The 18,238-nt window shown below is 38.6% G+C and overlaps 1 pseudogene; it reads left to right on the forward strand.

The window, feature by feature from the left end:
* The first annotated feature begins 12,067 nt into the window (after positions 1–12,067).
* On the forward strand, positions 12,068–12,400 carry LOC118987002 (60S ribosomal protein L35a-like; annotated as a pseudogene).
* Positions 12,401–18,238: the final 5,838 nt, after the last annotated feature.

Raw genomic sequence — 18,238 nt, forward strand, 5'->3', positions numbered from 1 at the left:
ATTCAAGAAGCTTAGTGAATCCCAAAAATGATAGACCTAAAGAAATCCAGGCCAAGATATGTAGTCAAACTTCTGAAAACTAAAAACAAAGAGAAAATCTTGAAAGCAGCCACAGAGAAATGATACAATCCTGACAGTGGATTTCTCATCAGAACCTATGGCGGTCAGAAGGAAGTGGCACAGAGTTTTCCAAGTGCTGTGAGAAAAGAACTGCCAACACAAGAATTCCACACCCAGCAAAAACATCCTTCAGGAATAAAAAGGAAATCAAGACATTCCCATATGACTCTTGGATTTCTAGTCAAGATGGAAAGCATGGGTAAACACAGTTTGCTTCCTTGCATAACCACAGAAAAATTACAGCTAAATTACAGAGCAAGCCTGGGCTGGAATGACTCAGTGATTGCATGCTGGCTTGTGAGCCAAAGGGTCACTGGTTCGATTCCCAGTTAGGGCAAATGCCTGGGTTGAAGGCAAGGTCCCCAGTAGGGGGCATGTAAGAGGCAACCACACATTGATGTTTCTCTCCCTCTTTTTCTCCCTCCCTTCCTCTCTCTCTAAAAATAAGTAGAAATATTTTTAAAAATTACACAGCAAATATCACTCAGAAGCATCAGAAAAATCAAGCTGTGTGGAAGTCCAACAAGTAAGGTTTTAAAGAAACCACATTCATCCAGATGGGTAGGAGGGATACAGGGACAGAGACATGGAACTGGCTAGTCCCAAACCCACATGCAGTGGATATAAAACAGAGGGATATCCCAGGAGTGAGGGATCCCAGTCCCACATGAGACCACCCAGCCCAGGGTTCCAGTACCAGGAAGATAAGTCCCCATAACTTGTGGCTGTAAAAACCAGTAGGATTTAAGGTGGCAGAAGAAACTGTGGAATTCTCTGGCCTCTCTTCTTAAAGAGCCTTGTACCACAGACTTACTCAGATTCTCTCTCTCTGGGCTCCAGCACCAGGACAGTACTTGGAAGGGCACCAGTGGCATACAGGGAGGAATTGAAGTGTCTGGCATCAGAGCAAGAGCTGGGGGGACAAATTTCTCTCAGACAGAACTACAGATAGCTGCCACTGTGCCTTTTCTGAGCCCTCCTCAACACAGAGCCACAGTGAGCTGGCACCATATCTGAATCTTCATCAGTTTGGCTCACACAGTTAGCCCCACCCTAACAATTACCTAAGGGTTTGCCCCATCCAACTTATGGGCCTACCCAAGATGGTAACAGAGTCTTTCCCATATGAAAGTCTGGGCTAGATGCAGGCTTCAGACATCCTAAGTCTGCTCAAACAAAAAACAGATAAGCCCAGCCTTCTTCCCTCTCACTGAGTGGCCCCAGGCCTGGCACTAGCAGCAGCCATCTGCTGATCACTTTATGGCTTATGCCAAGGGGCCCCAGATAGAACACAGGTAGAGGCTGACCTTGGCTTTGAACATTAAAATGGCAATAAATACATAACTATCAACAGTTGAATCTAAGAAACAAACTAAGCAAATAAGCAGAAGAGAAACAGAATCATAGATATGGAGAACATTGGGATGGAGGCCAGTGGGGAGAGGGGCCTGGGGAAAGTGATGAAGAAGTGAAGGGATTAAGAAGTGCAGATTGGTAGTTACAGAATAGGCAGGGGGATATTAAGAGCAAGTATAGGAAAAGGGGTTGCCAAAGAATTTGTATGCAGGACCCATGGGCATGAACAAAGAAGAGGGGATCACCAGAGGGAGTAGGGGGTGCTGGGTGAGGGGACACAAAGTACAAAAATTGGGACAATTGTAATAGCATAAGCAATAAAAATTTTTAAAAATCCCAGATTAAAGAAAATTAAAATAATTTGTTACTAGTTGACTGACCCTTAAATAATGCTAAAGAAGTTCTCCAAACAGAAAAAAAAAATGATAGAAGGAATCATAGAACACCAGGAAGGAAAAAGGAACAAAGAAAGAGAAAAATATAGATACATAAAATATGCTTTTCTTCTTCTTTTGAGTTTTCTAAATTATGTTTGACTATTGATTATTGAAGCAAGAAGAAAAACATTATCTGATGTGTTTCTCAATGTATGTAAGGGAAATATTTAAGATAATTATATTATAAACTGGGGAGTTGTAAAATGACATAGAGGAAGGCAAAGTTTTTACACCTTGCTCTGATGGGTAAAGTGATGAAACTAGGACACTGTGGTATTATGTATATAGCTATACAAAGAGATACACTAAAAAACTTATAGATAAATAAAAATAAAATGTAAAAAATGTGTTCAAGTAACTAATAGGAAGAAATGAAATAAAAACATAAACAAAAGAACAAATAGAAAACACAAAAAATGAAGATAACCAAATGTCCCTCAATGGGCAAATGGTTCAGCAAACTGTATATATCCATTCCATGGACTACTATGCAATAAAAAGGAGAAAACTATTGATAGGCATAAGAATTTGGATGGATATCATGGAAATTATGCCGAATAAAAAACAATCTCAAAAGGCCATATACTATATTATTACATTTATATAACATTCTTGAAATGAAAAAAATCATAGAGTTGAAAAACAGATTCATAGTTTCTAGAGGTCAGAGATGGGGTGAACATAACTATAAAGGGGTTGTGAGGGCTATCTTTGTGGTGATGGAATAGTTCTGTATCTTGATCACAGTAATGGTTACACAAATCTAAAATGGCTTAGAACTATACACGAACATTTTACCAATGTCAAATTATTGGTTTTGATATTGTACTCCGGTTATGGAAGATATAATCACATATAAAGTTTCTGTCATATAAGATGAATAAGTTTGAGAGATCTATGGCACAACATTGTGCCTACATCAACAATTAAGCATTGTACATTAAAAAATGTGTTAAGAGGCCTTGCCTGGTGTGGCTCAGTGGTTGAGTGCCAGCCTGCAAATCAAATGGTCTGCAGTTCAATTCCCACTCTAGGACACATGTCTGGGTTATGGGACAGGCCCCCAGTACGGGGTGTATGAGAGGCAACCATACATGATCGATCTCTCTCTCTCTTTCTCTCTCCCTTCCCCTCTCTACAAAATAAATAAATAAATCTTTAAAAATGTGTTAAGAGGGTAGATTTCATGTTAATTTTCTTATTATTAAACAACAACCACCAAAAAAAGGACAGGAGGAAACTTTCAGAGGTGATGGATATGCTTATGAGAGTATGGCAATTGTGGTAATGGTTTCAGATGTGTACGCATATCTTCAAACTCATCAAATTGTATAAATTAAATGTCATTTTCTGTGTATCTCAACTGTACCTCAATAAAGCTGTTTTAAAAAATGAAGCTGTTACCACCATGAGAAAACTGAACAGTATAGGGGATATCTTTGTACTAGACTTCCATCTTCTTGTGAATCTATATTTATATTAAAATTAAAAGTTTAGAAAAAGGCAAACTCAAAAAAGAGAGATATGTCATGGTCATGTAAGAGATGATATAAAGATGGCAACTCTCTTAAAAGTTATCTATAAATTTAATTCAGGTTCAATCAAAAGCAACAGAATTTTTAAAATCAATCTTTACAAGTAGATCCTAAAATTCACACAGAAGAATAAATAATCAATATTAAGCAAAACAATTTTGAAGAAGAGCAAACGGGGTGGTGGTACAGATTTTCAACAGTTATTATAATGTTATAGCAATTAAGACACTATGGTATTAGTAAGTGTATAAACAAATAGATCAATGAAATACAAAAAGAGTACCAAAGGAATTCATGTAAATCTATGAGAGCTGGGTATATGATTGAGGTTGATTATAAATAAGAGGGTAAGTGATCGAGACACCTAATAAATGGTGTTAGTTATACATGTGAGAAAAAGATACAATTAGATAATTTCTTTAAATGATACCTAAGAATCAATTCACAATGAATATATAAATGTTAAAAGCATATTTTTATGACAATTTGATGCAAATGTAGAATACCTTAAGATCTCAGAGTAGGAAAGTATTCATTAATCATACATACAGAAAAACTAGCAAATTTTAATAGGAAACTATTGATAAATGTAACTTCCTTAAAATTAAAATGTCTATAGAAAAAAACACTATAAAGTTAAAGACAAACCATATAGTAACCAGGACATTTGCCACACATAAAATTGACAAAAAAAAACCCCAGTACTCAAAAGACATATAAAAATCACTATTAAAAAGGTAAACAACCAGAAAGAAAAATAGATAAAGAATAACAACAGTCAATGGACAGAAGAAACTGAATGATCTAAAAATACAAAAATAAAGAAAAATGTACAGGGAACTAACAGTGATGGGAAGGAAACCGGGATTCAAATCAATGGTTTGGAGCAGAAGGAAGAAATATTTAACCAGAACGGAATGAAGAAACTAGAATTCCAAAAAATGAGGAGAGCCTTAGGAACCTCCAGGACAAGTTTAAATGTTCCAACACCCAAATCATAGGCATGCCAGAAGGAGAAGAAGAGCAAGAAATTGAAAACTTATTTGAACAAATAATGAAAGAAAACTTCCCCAATCTTGCAAAGGAAATAGACTTCCAGGAAGTTCTGGAAGCTCAGAGAGTCCCAAAAAGTTGGACCCAAGAAAGCACACACCAAGGTTAAAGAGGAGAGCATCTTAAAAGCGGCAAGAGAAAAGGAGAAACTTACCTACAAAGGAGTCCCCATAAGACTATTGACTCTCAAAAGAAACCTTTCAGTCAAGAAGGGGCTGGAAAGAAGAATTCCAAGTCAAGAAAGGCAAGGACCTACATCCAAGATTACTCTATTTAGTAAAGCTATCATTTATTAGATAAAGCACTTCCCAGATAAGATCGTTAAAGGAATTCACCATTACTAAGCCCTTATTATATGAAAGGTTAAAGGGATTTATTTATCTAAGAAAAAGAAGATAAAAAATGTGAACAGTAAAATGACAACAAACTCGAAGCTATTAACAACCAAACCTAAAAGCAAAAACAAACTAACTAAGCAAACAACTAGAATAGGAACAGAATCACAGAAATGGATATCACATGGAGGCTTATAGGTGGGGGAGTGGGAGGGGGAGACAGGCGGAAAAGGCACAGAGAATAAGTAGCATAAATGGTACATAGAAAATAGACAAGGGGGAGTTAAGAACAGTATAGGAAATGTAGAAGCCAAAAAACTTGTATGTACGACCCATGGACATGAACTAAAGGGTGGGAATGCGGGTGGAAAGGGGTGTGCAGGGCAGAGGGGAATAAAGGGGGGAAAACAGGACAACTGTAGTAACAAAGCCCATAAAATATATTGAAAAATAAATAAAAACACATGAAAAAATGTTCAACTTCACTAGTATTCAGAGAAATGAAAAAAAATGAGATAGTATTTTTACTTGTCATATTGGCAAAAAAAATAAAACTCAAAAGTTTTCGATGGGAATGCATAGACTGCTTGTGGGACTGTTATTTGGTAAAGCTATTTTGAGAAGCAATCTGCCAGGACCCCGAAAAACTGAAAGTGTGAATACTTTTTAACCTAGCAATTTTACCCTGCTTTCTAAAATATATACACCCTTGAGAAGTTTCTATCGTTTGTACTAAGACATGGACACCAGTGTTCATTGCAAGATTTTTAATTTAATAGTAAAAAATTGGAAACAACCTAAATGCCCATCCACAGGGGAATAAATAAATTAAATGTGTCCTGGTTTTACTATCGGTTACTGTTCAGCAGTGAAAATGAAGTAGATCAATTTGCACCCACACGGACTGATCTCAGGAACATAATCCTGAGTTGAAAATGTACATACATAACCATATGATGTATTTTTCATGGCCTGGGAGAAAATATGCCAAATAAAGAAAAATGGGTTGACTGGAAGTGGGACATAAAGGGAACTTCAACTTTTCCTGTATATTTTATTCTTTTTATTTAGGAAAATGGAAGACATTAAATAGATTGTGTTTTTCCACTCCATGTGGCAAGAGCACAAATATTTGCTATATTCTACTCTGTACTTTCCTGTATTTTTAAAGCTTTCCATATAAATTAAAGGTGTGTAGTGTCAGATGGTTCTGTTAAATACGCAGTTTGGGAGAACCACAATATTAAGATTACTAGTAAATTTATATGTTAATCTTTCCAGGGACATTTTCATTTCTAAAGAAGGGTGCAGTGTTTGATACAACTATTGAAGCACTGCAGTATTTGTTGTCACTTGTGAATTGTGGGTTATGAAGTTTTAAAGACAAAACTTCAAATGGTATAATTTTTCTCCTATGCACTAGTCTTGCAATTTGGGTAAGTTGCTACCACTTTGACAGAAAGATAGGCTTCCTTAGGCTGATAGCTCAGAGAGAGGAAACAGAGCACATTTCCCCCTCAATTATGCTTTAATTCTTTATAAACAAACCTGCATTTAAAATGATTCTACATAAAATGAAATTTAAAGCAAGATTTATAGAAACATGGACACCTATGCACAAATAAATCTCTTCAAATTCTATCAAGCATTTGTTCTATCTTGTTCATCAATCTTGAGTAGATTTAATACAGTTTAAATATTTCTTGCCTATCTGAAGAGCATCAAGGCTTGTTCATGGCTGTGAGACTCGTACTCCCTTCACCCCAATCAAATCTACCAGTTGTTTAAACTGCTCAAATATTTTCTCCAGCCACATTATTTAAGTGAGAGTTGTTGTCGTTGTCATCATTGTTGTTGTTTTACTTTGGGCCTGTTCCTTTCCCTAGACTAGTGCTCAGAATTTTAACTAACTATTCAATTTCTATCTGTGTCTTTACATGGGAAAAAAACTGGATTTCTGTTTCACACAGCCTGGTAAATGCTAGCAGGGAGTAAGAGACTACAGCCAGATGTACAGCTGCATGCTGGTGGCAAGGAGGTATGGGATGGTGCTTTTTCAGTCAGAGGCGAATCATTCCCTCCTCAAAGAAGAGGACATTCTCCCTTCCATTAGCTATTTGGCTGCTAGATGCTATTTGGCTGCTAGATGCTAGATTAATTACTGAGGTTGCATCTACACACAATTGGCCTCCCTAACAACAGTTCTAGCAAACTTCCAGTTCATTCCTGAATGTGCTTCTTATTTTTTTATATCCTCTTTTTCCAAAACATATATTTGAAAAAAGAGAAAAAATGTTAAAGTAATGCACCGTTTTTGAAAAAATTGATTCCACCACAATTTCTAATGTTAAAAAAAGTCAAGCACCAGTGGGAGAGTATTTTCAGGGGCAGAGAAACATTTTGAATACCTTACAAATCAAAACACCAAGCCAATCACTTTATTTGCATGTGAGGTATTACTCCTAGTAACTTCTGGTTAATTCCAGATATCCATTTTATATTGGAAAGGTGAGGCAACATAGGTATCCCTTCTCTGTACTCGCAAACAGCCTCCCAAATGTCCAGTAAAGAGAGCATATCAAGTTCATTATTAGTAACTTCCTTTTCTAGTTTGCCTCATTACTGAGAATTCCCATCTGTTTTCCAAGACAGATATATGATGTCCCTAGTACAATCTCTCCATGAAACCTAACCTAGAAAGTCCGACTTGGGTTACATTCTCATTTCTGCAGAGCTCAACATGTAATGGAGCCAGTGCTAGAAGTAGTTGATTGTGATAAGTATAATGAGGGGTTCTCCAAGACAGGCTAAATTAATAAGCATAAGCTGACAGTCACTACTTTACATAAGATCCCATCTCTGTAAGGGGGAAAATACTGGAACCTGATAAATGAGCAATATGCAGTAGTTCCATGATATCAACAGCAATTAGTTCTGCAAAATTTGGGAGCAGTCCAGCTGAAAATGTGTTTACTTAGATTCTGAAAAGCTATACCTATTCATCCTCCCTCCTCACATTCATCTCTCTCCACTCTCCCACATAACACATAACTTGTGGGCTACTGCAATAATGCTAAACTGTGATAGAACTGACAGATGATGTTCACATGACAGTACTCAGGGAATACATGATTCTTGGCATGTTGGCTATTCATTGGACCCTTTTCTCTAACTCTCATTGGAACATACTGAAATGCAAGCAAGTGAGAGTGACACTGTTATTATAAAGATAATCCATTCCAACTTATACCTAAGTAAATCATTCAGCAATTTTGGTACATTCACTGTTATTACAAATTATTTATGCCACTTTTACAGCCAATTATGACACATAAACTGTGGTTGACAATGGCTATTCTTGTAAAGTCTATGACCTGTCATGTTTTCTCGTGTCTCACTACATGCTTTCCCCTCTTTTCTAAAAGGTCTTAAACCCCACAGACTAAGTCTACAAAACAAGTTTGTTGATTGACTAAAGGAAAGAATGAATGAAGTACTAGCAACCTCAGATAGATACCCATTGCATTTATAACATTCACTTATTGGGCTACAGCCATGCATCAATGAAAAACAATATTCTGTTATGAATTGGAAGGTCAACCATGATTATGGACAGTTTCTTAACCAGCAAGCATTGAGTCGTAAGATACTTTGCAGCTGTACATTTTTATTAAGGTCTGCTTAAAGACAAAAAACATATTTGCCAGGAGAGGGTAAAAAGACAGATACAAATTTTAGTCACAAAATAGGAACATTCAGAAACCCAAGATGGCAGAGGAGTGAGTGGAAGCTACACTAACCTACTCCCTGGACCAAACTGGAAATAAACTAAATTGTAGAGAAATCATCCTGAATAACCAACTGAACACTAGCTGGAGAGAAGCCTTATAACCACAGACAGATGGGAGAAGCCACATCATTACAACGTGACTAGTAGGGAGTGTGGAGGAGCTTCAAGAGGGCTGGCTGGGCTCCCATGGATGGCAGCTGAAGTCCTGGGGGGACATTTCAGTAGGCAGGGGGGTTTCTCCTGAGAAGTGTGAATTCTAAACCCCAAGCTGGGCACCCCAGCCTACAATACCATAGCCAGAAAGGAACCCAGATAACATCCAACTGTGAAAAGCAGTGGGGTTTCTGTTCAACAGGGAGAGATGGCTGGAGACACAGAGAGCCTCTTAAAGGGCCAATGCAAAAATTTCCTTTTCAGCCACTTACCCTGGGCTGTGGCAGGAGGAGGACAGAGTGGACTAGAGACTCTTGAGGAGGGTCTGGGACTGGTGGTTCTGGGGAGAGAACTGAAGGAACAGCCAACACTGTGCTGAGTCATTCCCTACACTGCAAAAACCATCTTTCTTGGGCACAGCACTCCCTTCCAAGTGACATCAGCCTGTGGAGAAGCAATAGTGCCTTCCCCAGGAATTACTCTGCCCCACCCAGTGGTGTTAAGACTGCTGCTGAGGTAACAGCTGGGAGTAATTTACTGATTAATCCTACAGAAAGCCTGCAGGCAGAGGTGGGTTCCTCCAGACTGGTGCCAATAAAAGCTGGCCTTGTTGCACAGCCTGGTTCTGCACAAACCCAGGCTTAGCAGAGGGAGCCACAGAGCTGTGGATCACTGATAGCTCCAAAGAGGTTGTTCAGGACCAGTCATAGGTAGGGTTCAACTTAGGTCTGTACCACAGCCTTGGAGATCTACCTATTACATAGAAAGAAACACTAAGAGGCAGCCAAAATGAGATAAAGAAACAGGCCTCAAATGAAAGAACAAGAAAATTATACAGAAGAAGAACTAGATGAAATGAAGGCAAATAATTTATCGAAGAGAGAGATTAGAGTAATGATTATAAGAATACTCAGCCCCATGAAAAAAGACATAGAAACCATAATAAAAGACCAATCAGAAACAAAGAACACAATATATGAAATAAATAATATACTGGAAGGAATAAACAATAGATTAGATGAAGCAGAGGATTGAATCAGTAATTTGGAAGATTAGGTAGAAAAAACCACCCTAGCAGAGCTGCAAAAAAAAAAAAAAAAGAAAGAAAGAAAGAAAGAACTTTAAAAAATGAAGAGAGCTCAAGAACTCAAGAAACCTTTAGGACAACATGAAGCATAACAACAAACAAATCATGGGAACACCAGAAGGAGAAGAGAGCAAGCAAGGGATTAAGAACCTATTTGAAGAAGTAATCTTGTGAAGGAAAAAGACATGCAAGTCCCGGAAGTTCAGAGAGACCCAAACAAAGTAAACCCTAAGAGGACCACACCAAGACACGTCATAAATAAGAAGACAAAGCTTAAAGACAAGGAGAGAATCTTAAAAGCCATGCAAGAAAACCAAGTAATTACCTACAAGACAGCATCAATTAAGCTATCACCTGATTGCTCAACAGAAGCATTTCAGGCCAGAATGGAGTGACATAAATTTCCAAGGTAATGAAAAGCAAGGACCTAGAACCAAGGTTGCAACTAAAATTTTCAACAAAATATTAGCCAGCTGAGTATAGCAAGGCATCAAAAAGATCATACTCCATGATCAAGTGGGATCTATTCCAGGAATGCAAGGTTGGTATAACATTTGCAAGTGAATAAATGTGATTCACCATATAAACAAAATGAAGGATAAAATTCACATGATCATATCAATAGATGCAGAAATACCATTTGATAAAATCCAGTACCCAGTTCTTGATAAAAACTTTCAGCAAAGTGGGAATAGAGGAAACATACCTAAACATGATAAAGGCCATATATGACAAACCTACTGCCAGCATCATGCTCAACAAGCAAAAACTCCAAGCATTCTCCTTAAGATTGGGAACAAGACACAGGTCCACTTTCACCTCTCTTATTCAACATAGTACTGGAAGTTTTAGCCACAGCAATCAGAGAAGAGGAAGAAATAAAAGGCATCCAAAGTGGAAAGGGAGAAGTAAAACTGTATTTGCAAATGACATGGTAATGTATATAGAGAACCCTAAAGGTTCCACCAAGAAGTTACTAAACATGATCACTGAATTCAGCAAAGTAGCAGTATGCAAAATTAATATCCAGAAATCAGTTGCATTTTTATATGCCAATAATGAACCAACAGAAAGGGAAATTAAGAAAACAATACCACTCACAATTGCAACAAAAAGAATAAAATACCTAGGAATAAACCTAACCAAGGATGTAAAAAGACCTGTACTCAGAAAATTATAAAACACTGAAGGGAGAAATTGAAGAAGATATGCATAAGTGGAAGCACATACCGTGTTCATAGATAGGAGGAATTAACATCATTAAAATATCCATACTATAAAGTAATCTATAGATTCAAACAATCCCTATCAAGATTCCAATGACATATTTCGCAGAACTAGAACAAATATTTCAAAAATTTTATATGGAACCACAAAAGGCCCCACAGTACAAAAGCAATCTTGAGAAAGAAGAACAAAGTTGGATGGATCATGCTACCTAATATCAAACTATATTATAAGGCCATAGTAATCAAAACATCATGGCACTTGCATAAAAACAGACACATAGGTCAATGGAACAGAATAGAGAGCCCAAAATAAATGCACATCTCTACAGTCAACTAATATTTGACTGAGGAAGCAAGCACATACAATGGGCTAAAGATAAATGGTTTTGGGAAAATTGGATAGATATATGCAGAAGAATAAAACTAGACCACCTTCTTAAATCACACAAGAATGAATTCAAAGTGAATTAAAGACTTAAAATGTTATATACAAAACCATAAAAGTCCTAGAAGATAACATAGGCAGCAAGATCTCAGATATAGCTTGTAGCAATATTTTATTGGATGTATCTCCTCAAACAAGAAAAACAAACAAACAAACAAAAACATAAGCAAATAGAACTACATGAAACAAAAAAGCTTTTTCACAGCAAAGGTAAACATCAGCAAAATAAAAAGACAACCCACAGAAAGGGAGAACATATTCATCAATACATCTGATAAGGGGTTAATATCCAAAATTTATAAAGTACTTACAAAACTCAACACTGGCAGAAAACAGACCCAGTTGAAAAATGGGTAAAGGACCTGAATAAGCACTTCTTCAAAGAAGACATACAAATGGGCAATAGACATATGAAAAGATGCTGAACCTCACAATCATCAGAGAAATGCAAATTAAAACCACAATGAAAGTTGAGTTCCTGCTGCTGAACTTTGGGGCCTGCCAGAAACAGGACTTCTACAACAAATATGTTTGGAAGGTTGTGGTCCAAAGCCATTTTTGCCAGTTATAAACAGGGTCTTTGGAACTAGATGGAACACACAGCTCTTCTTAAAATTGAAGGTGTTTATGCTCAAGATGAAACTGAATTCTATCTAGGCAAGAGATGTGCCAATGTGTACAAAGCAAATAACAACACAGTGACTCCTGATGGCAAAGCAAACAAAACCAGAGTAATCTGGGGTAAGGTAACTCATGCTCACGGAAACAGTGGCATGGTTTGTGCTAAATTCCAAAGCAACCTTCTTGCTAAGGTCATTGGGCACAGAATCCATATAATGCTGTACCCACCAAAGATTTAAACTTATTGAAAAGTAAATAAACAGTCATGACTGGTGTGACTCAGTTGGTTGGGGGTCCTCTGGCAAAGCAAAGGATTCCTGGTTTGGGCACATGTTTGGGTTGCAGGTTTGGTGTCTGGTCAAGACACAAAGGGGAGCCAACTGATGAGTGTTTCTCCCATATGTCAATGGTTCTCTTCCTCTCTTTCTCCCCCCTTTTTCTCTCTCTCAAATAGGAAAAGAAAATCTTTTTTTAAAAAAGTAAATTAAAAAAAAAACACAATGAGATACCATCTCACGCCTGTCAGAATGGCTATCATCAATAAATCAACAAATAACAAGTGCTGGAAAGAATGTGGAGAAAGGGGGACCCTTTTCCACTGTTGGTGGGAATGCATATTCGTGCAGCCACTGTGGAAAGCTGTATGGAGATACCTCAAAAAATTATAAATGCGTGTGCCTTTTGACCCACTAATCTTACTTCTGGGAATATATCCAAAGGAACCCCAAACTCTACTTTGAAATAACATAAGCACCCTTGTGTTCATTGCAGTGTTATTTATAATCACCAAGATATGGAAGCAGCCCAAGTATCTATCAATAGATGAGTGGATAAAACAACTATGGGACATTTCCACTATGGAATACTAGATGGCCATAAAAAAGAAGAAAATATTACCCTGTGCAACAGTGTAGATGGACCTGGAGAACATTATACTAAGTGAAATAAGCCAGTCAGAGAAATGCAAATACCATAGGATTTCAGTCATATGTAGAATCTAATGAACAAACTGAACTAATAAGCAAAATAGAGACAGATTCATAGACAGAGCAAGATGCCAGGTGGCAGGGGGAGAAGGAGGTTAGGGGGTGGAAGGAGCAAAGAGGAAAATGACTTATGGACATGGACAGCAGTGTGGTGACACAGGGGGGTGATACAAGGGGACTAAAAGATAACAGAAAAAAATACAATAAAAATAAATTAGTTTGCTTAAAAAAAGAAATAGGTACATTCATTTTTAATGGATTTGCCTTAAAATGTGCCCCTAAAACAACAAATATGCTTGAATTTCATGTTCAGGGCCCAGAAATTGTGACTTAATTTGAGCAGGGGTTTGCTGGGACATAATATGGCTACTGTCACTGCAGCCTTTCTTGGTTATAAAAGCAGTAAGGAAATATGATGTAACGGTGTGATGGTAAATCACAGCCCGAGCCATTTTAGTTGGCAGAATTTGAAAGACAAATAAACATTACTTCAGGAGCAGAGAAGACGTGCCTAATTACCTCCGTGCCTGGGCCGGGATCCCTGCAGTTTCTGTCTTTCCTGGACTCAGGTGTGTCCACATGGACAGGGGCCCTCTGTGCCAGAGCTGTGATGGCCCAGTGAGGTAGGTCTGCTATGGATGTGAAGACTGGAAGCCCCACCTTCACAACCTTCTACCCAGGGAAATCAGGCTGCCCAACTGAAGGAGAAGACCAGCCTTGAGGGGCCCCCTGGAGCCAGGAGGGAGTGGGATTGGAGGTAGAGGAGAGGCGCGTCCCAGCCACTCTACCTTAGAAGTGGTGGGAAGTTGAGTTGACAGTATTTGTGAATCTGCATTTTTTACCTCAGGCCCACCCCAATCACCTCCTTCCCTTCTAAAGTCTCCCTCCCTGGCTGCAGTTATGGCCAAATAGGCTCTAGGCCTCACCTCAGCTGGCCATAACCTAGGAATGGGATGGAGTCTTATTTCTTTGCTGACTGCATTTTCAGAGCTCAGAAATGTCAATTCTTTTGTATCTTTTGTTTTACATTGATAGCCCCAGACAATCCTCCTCTCCTGCTTCATTCTCTCTCTCCCTCTCCCTCCCCCTCTCCCTCCTGCTCTCCCTGTGTCTTTTATGGATATCAGTTATTCTCTCATAGTAGGGGAAAATATAGTAGAGTCCCAGCAAGGTTTTCATGGGGCACTCATCTATTTATCAGGACTTCTTTTTTCCCTCTCATTCCTCATGCATATAACCTTAATTACATCAATTCTCAAACACTCATTTAAAAAATGTAGTAACATATATAACATAAAAGTTTATATGTATATATATACACATACACACACAGGGCCTGGCACAAATAGCACCACTTGTTTATTACAAAATATTGTATTAAAATCATAAACATGTAATTCTGTAACATAACAATATCACACTCAAGCACACCATATGACATTTTAGGTGAAATGTTCAAATTGCTGTCCATCTCATGTGAGGCATTCATGTTCCCTACCAACCACACTCAAGCAAGCCTTACTTCTACCAGGATACATATATACACACACACACAAAATTATATTATTTAAGTGTAAGTACATTCACATTGTTATGTAGCCATCCACTCCAGAACTCTTTTCATCTTCCCAATCTGAAGCTTTGTACACATTAAACAACTCTGGCAACCACCAAACTACTTTCTGTCTCTATGAATTTGACTGTTCTAGATCCCTTATGTATGTGGAATTATATAGTATTTGTCTTTTTGTGACTGGTTCATTTCACTTAGCATAATGTCCTCAAGGTTCACTCACTGAGGTGAGAAAGGCTCAGTGGGGTTAAGGGAAGTTGCAAACATAAAACAAAGTTCCACTGCCTCAGTTTTTCCAGGAGTTGGCCCAGTCCCACAGCTCTCTATGACACCACCCCCAAGGCTGGCCAGAGTGACCGTGCACATGCTGGTACCCTGGGCAGCAGCAGGCCCAGCTGGGTAAACAGAAGTGCAGGAGCAAAACAAGCCAATAAATCATGGTACAGCTCTAGCCTGCTCCAGTCTCCTCCTCCCCCTTCCTTTCCAGCTCACTTAGTTCTCCATATCAAGCAAATGGTCCCAGGTGTCCTTTGATTTATCTCCTTTGCCCTTTACAAGGAGAAGTGTATCTATAAGAAGGGTGAGCTCAGCCCCTCTTGTGACCTGCCCCCACAATTCCTTTTAGGGAGCTATGAACTTCACACATCCAGCTGCCAATAGCAAAAAAAGGCAAGCAGACATGGGTTGACCTCTACATAGTTATAGAGATGAATGGGGCATGTTCTCCAATTCAAGCTTTGGAGCACAGGCCACAGCCTATACTAAGAAGACAGAGCCCTGTTAGTACCAGGGCTAGGCTGAAACTTCACCATTGCCCCTTTGCCTCATCACTCGAGTTTTTTTTTATACATCCCCTATACTCAAGTTTGGAGCTCTCTGATCTTGCTACCAAATGCATACATAATCCACTGTTATATGTCATTGATCTCCAGAGGGCTACTTATTTCAGGAGGCCCACACAGTGTTAGGTTCCTCTAGATAAAGATTTTCTGACTGCTGTATCTCCAGTGTCTAGAACAGTGCTAATACATAACTGGTGCTGATTAAAAACTTGTTGAGTGAATGCATTAATGGGCATAGTGTAATGATTAAGAGATTAGTTTCTGGAGTCAGACAATAATTCTATCCCAGGTTCTGCCCATTTGACCTCGGGGAAGATAAATTACCTTCCCTTGCTCTTGCTTTCCTTGTCTATAAAATAAGAACAATAATATCATAACAAGACTATTGGGTTAATTGAAAGATATAATGCAGGCACTTCCTTTAGCCAGGGCCTGACCCATAAGTCCCCAGTAAAATGTTAGCTATTATTATTATAATTTTGTATACCAACTCCAGGAAACTGGTCCAAACTGCCAAGGGTGCTGAACTGAGGGTTCTGTGGTCTTATCCTGATTTGATGAAAAAGAGTGCTCTAAGGTCTGTTATTGGTGAAGATGAAAGAAGTGGGAACTTAATTGCAGGGGATTTGCCTTCTCCGGTTTGACCATGAAGATGGCCAAACTCAAACCATCTGTAGTAGTCTTCAGGGAGAAGTTTATTGAATACCTATGACAAGTAGATTTGTAAACCACACAGGTGTGGGGAGGAAGAACTTATACCTTCAGTGGGGGCTGTTCCTGAGAGTAACAGCAAGAGCTGAGGTTAGACCTGCCTATTAAAATTCTGAAACCATTTAAATAACCCATTTTATGCCTAAGAATTGGAAATAGCATTCTCATTCTTTATCAAAGAACTTCGCAGTCTAAGCCTGCCATTGACAGAGAAGCATACACCAATCAGAAGTCACTCCCCTGCTCTTGCATGAAGTCTATAAGAAGAATGGCAAAGTGGTGATGGGGAAATGGAGACAACTGGACTTGAACGACAACAATAAAAAAAAGAATGACTGCCTTACCACATACTTAAGTTTGTCAAGTGTCACTCACTATATTTCAAACATGTGAGTTGACATCATGTAAGCAATATTGTACTTATTTCCAACCCTATTTAAACTTCAAAGGACATGTCAGCCACATTGGCCCCACCTAAATATGTGGCACTTTTGATCAGCTGGTACCAAGAAGACTGAGAGGCCCATGTGTAATTAGAAATGGAGCCAAGAAAGGGTATTTTTGACTAAAGGTAAATGAACCAAGTCTTGGAAAGTTTGAGTTCAGCTGGAAACACAAAGCACATGAGGTCAGAGCAAGTGTTAAATTCTCTATCTGAAAATGCTCCAATGACATCACTGTGAGTCTGGGAATGTCTTTGGGGTCTGGAGAAGTGTGAGCCAGGAAGTGTCCTGGAAGGAAAAAAATTCCCCATCACAAAATCTCTCCAGAGACTTTTAGTTCTGAACAAAGCTATAGGGTGGACCTAGGATGTGAGGGGCACTGTGAGGATAGGAGTGAAATCTTTCACTCCCTCTCCATGAAACTGTTTCACCAAATAATAAAATTGCCTGTGTATTGCTTGAAAACTCTGCTCTCCAGAAATACCTCCTTCATGGCCTCCAGAGAATTACCTTTTTTTTTATAGCTTTGGGGCTTGACATTCCTCATGGTCAAGGAATTTGGACAGGGTAATTTAGGGAGGCCTTAGCAAACAAGAACATATGGCTCAAGCAAGTGGATGCCATCTGGCCGGTTAACAAGGCTTGTATGCCAGGGATACCCACCAGGGAACCAATTTTGAGAGTACTCTCAGGTTCTAAGGCCCCAGCGGGGGAGCAGAGACCTCAGAGATATTATCCTGGGACCCAGCTACTTGAGGGCACTGGGAGCTGAACACAGCAAAAGAAAGGGCTGATTAGAGGGCAAATAACAAAAAGGTTTACATTTTGCGTAGAGCCATGTTGGGATCCCTCCTTCCAAAGTCCTTCGCTATTAGATAGAAGGGACATAAAGCTAAGAGATTGTTCTCCTCTTTTTCTCTGTCCACTTCCCTCCCTTCCCAAAAGAAGAGGGTATAAAGGGACTGGAGAATAATTGCTTGATAAGAATTCTAGGCCCCTGCTTTGTAGGATTATTAATGATAAAAATTTTGAAGTACCCATTCTCTAAGTAGGAAGGATTTTGCCCAACCCAGTTTCAGCACATACCTAGGGGAAAGCTGTGGAAAAATATCCCTTATGAATATAGACGTAAAAACCCTTAAAAATTAAGAATAAGTAATCTATAGAAACAGAAAATAGGTTAGCGATTGCCAAGGGCTAGGGGGAAATGAGAATGAGGAGTGACTGCTTACTGTGTAAGTGATGGAAATGTTCTGGAACTACATAGTGCTGATGATTGCACAATACTGTGAATATACTAAATGCCACTAAGTTGGTTATTTTGAAATGATTGAAATGGTAAATTTTATGTTATGTGTGTTTTACCATAATAATAAAAAATTTTCAACAAAATACTAGTAAATGACATGTAACAAGAATTATATATAATAACCAAGTGGATACTTTCCAGGAATTCAAGGTTTTTTCAACATACAAAATTCAATTGATCCCAGATCTTCTGGTCAAGAAGGCAGGACAAGTA

The sequence above is a fragment of the Sturnira hondurensis genome, unplaced genomic scaffold (assembly GCF_014824575.4).
Source record: "Sturnira hondurensis isolate 20B ecotype Veracruz unplaced genomic scaffold, ASM1482457v3 Scaffold0004786, whole genome shotgun sequence".
NCBI lineage: Eukaryota > Metazoa > Chordata > Mammalia > Chiroptera > Phyllostomidae > Sturnira > Sturnira hondurensis.